The sequence below is a fragment of the Vulpes vulpes genome, chromosome 3 (genome assembly GCF_048418805.1).
Source record: "Vulpes vulpes isolate BD-2025 chromosome 3, VulVul3, whole genome shotgun sequence".
NCBI lineage: Eukaryota > Metazoa > Chordata > Mammalia > Carnivora > Canidae > Vulpes > Vulpes vulpes.
In genome coordinates, this window is record NC_132782.1 from 102917665 (window position 1) to 102920632 (window position 2968).

At 42.0% G+C, this 2968-nt stretch overlaps 1 pseudogene; it reads right to left on the reverse strand.

Moving 5' to 3' along the window:
* Window positions 1–310: 310 nt before the first annotated feature.
* On the reverse strand, window positions 311–786 carry LOC140598068 (peptidyl-prolyl cis-trans isomerase A pseudogene; annotated as a pseudogene).
* Between the last annotated feature and the right edge of the window lie 2182 nt (window positions 787–2968).

Here is a 2968-nt window from a genome sequence, read left to right on the forward strand (position 1 = left end):
ACTATTAAGAGCCTGTTCTTGTTTCTTTTTTGTTGTTGTTGTTGTTCCTACAAAATTTTCCATTTGTTTTCATGATGTTGTGTGATTATGCTCATGGATCTTTGTTTTGTTTTGTTTTCATTTCATAATCATAAACTTAACTCTGTAATCCAGCCAGACTTGGAAGGGAGTAAGGAAAATATGGAACCCCATAGAGCTTCAGAGAGAGCACAAAGATTATAGGATATTTCAAGCAGATGCGGGTGTAGAGGTGCCCTTCCAAGCCAGAGAAGGAATGGTCTGGTAGCCAAGATAAAACAGGTCAGATTGATTAGATTTGTCCACAGTCAGCGATGACCATCTTCCTTCTTGTCTTGCCATTCCTGGGCCCAAAGTGTTCCATGGTTTCCACAATATTCATGCCCTCGTTTACCTTGCCAGAGAACACATGCTTGCCATCCAAACAATTGGTCTTGGCAGCACAGATGAAAAACTGAGAACTGTTTGTTGTCAGGTCCAGTATTTGCCATGGCCAAGATGCCAGGACCCATGTGCTTCAGGACGAAATTCCCATCGCCAATTCCTCCCCAAAATGGACTTACCACCACTGCCACCATGGCATATGATGTCACTACCCTGGCACATACTTCTTGGAATAATCCTGTGAAAGCAGGAAACTTTATAACCAAATCCTTCCTCCCCAGTGCTCAGAGCACGAAAATTTTCTGTGGTCTTTGAAACTTGGTCTGCAAACATCTCGGAGGAGATGCAGCCCAAAGGCTGGCCATCCACAGTCGGGTTGACCATGGCTGGGGGGAGGCAGGCGGCTTGGGAGTGGTGGCTTCTGCTTATGAATTTTTCTTAAAGATTATTTATTTATTTATTCATGAGAGACACAGAGAGAGGCAGAGAGACAGGTAGAGGAAGAAGCAGGCTCCCCGTGGGGAGCCCGATGCAGGACTCAATCCCAGGACCCCGGGGATAATGAATAAAAAATAAAGAAGCACACATAAATAAAGGGGTTATGTTTTTTTTTAAGATTTTTTAAAAGCTTTTTAAATTTATTTGAGAGAGAGAGAGAGAAAGGGTGTGCATGAGCAAGAGGGAGGAGCTGAGGGAGAGAGCTAAGCAGACTCCCTGCTGAGCAAAGTGCTGGACAACAAGGGGCTTGATCCCAGGACACCAGGATCACAATCTGAGCTGAAGACAGACACTTAACCGATGGAGCCACCCAGAGGCCCCAAGGGGTTATGTATTGATTAGTTCATAAAACCACTGTGGCCAGAGGCTCATGGGACCTGTATTTCCCCTAAGAACAACGATTCAGTATGCTCTAATTTGGTGTTCCCAGTGCCTTCACTGAACATTACTTCCATGAATAATGAGGCTCAACTGTAAATGGGATTATATACTATGCGACTTTTGATCTGGTTTCTTTTACTTAGCACAACATTTTTGAGGTTCATTCATGTTGTAACATGTCTGAATTTCATCATTTCAATGGCTGAATGACAGTCTATTGTGTGACTAGACAACAATTGATTTAGCCATTCAATAGTTGAGGAACATTTGGATTATTTCCATTTTTTTGGCTATTTTGAATAGTGTGGGGATGTCTGGGTGGCTCAGTGGGTTTAGCGCCTGCCTTCAGCCAGGGACGTGATCCTGGAGACCCGGGATCAAGTCCCACGTTGGGCTCCCTGCATGGATTCTGTTTCTCCCTCTGCCTGTGTCTCTGCTTTTCTCTCTCTCCCTTTCTCTCTCTCATGAATAAATAAATAAAATCTTTTATTAAAAAAATGAATTGTGTGCTGCTATCAACGTGTCTATATGCATTTGTCTGAGTACCTGTTTCTATCATTTTAGATGTCTACCTAGGAGTGGAATTTCTGGGTCATGTCGGGGGGACTCCATGTTTAAGTTTTTGAGAATTGAGTGTTTTCCACAGTATCTGCACCATTTTACATCGCTAGCAACGTATGAGAGTTCCAATTTCCCCACATCCTCATCAACACTGGTTATTTTTTTTCTGTTTGTTTGTTTGTTTCCACTGTAGCTAGCCTCATGAGTATATTTGCATTTCCCTGATGACTAATGATGTGGAACATTTTGTTTTGTGCTTGTTGACCATTTGCATATCTTCTTTGGCAGAGTGTCTATTCAAGTCTGTTATTTATGTTTTCATTGGGTTGTTTGCTTCTTTGTCCTTGATGGTAAGTGTTCTTCATATATTCTGGATACTAGGCCTTTATCAGATACATGATTTGCAAATATTTTCTCCCATTCTGTGGGTCATCTCTCACTTTCTAGGTAATATTCTTTAGTGCACAGGAGTCTTTAATTTGTTAAAATCCAATTTCACTATTTTTCTCCTGTTGCGTGTAAGAATCCATTGGCGGGGCACCAAGGTGGCTCAGTCAGTTGGGCATCTGACTCTTGATTTCAGCTCAGGTCATGATCTTAGGTCATGAGGTCAAGCACCGCGTTGGGCTCTATACTCAGCGGCAAGTCTGCTTGATATTCTCTCCCTGCCCCCCACTCATGTTCCCTTTCTCTCTCTCTCTAAAATAAATATATATTTTTTAAAGAATTCATTGGCAGGATGCCTGGGTGGCTCAGTGGTTGAGCATCTGCCTTCGGCCCATTGTATGATCCTGGAGTCCTGGGATCGAGTCCCACATCGGGCTCCCTACATGGAGCCTGCTTCTCTCTCTGCCTCTCTCTCTGTGTCTCTCATGAATATATAAATAAAATCTTAAAAAAAAAAAAAGAATCTATTGGCAAATCCAAGATCATGAGGATTCACTTCAATGTTTTCTTCTAAAAGTGTTATAGTTTTAGCCCTTATATTTAGGTCCCTGATCAATTTTGAATTGATTTTTGTTTATGGTGTGAGGTAAAAGTCCAACTTCATTCTTTTCCATGTACATATCTGGTTGTTCCAGGACCATTCATTGAAAAGATTATTCTTTCCCCCAATGAATGACCT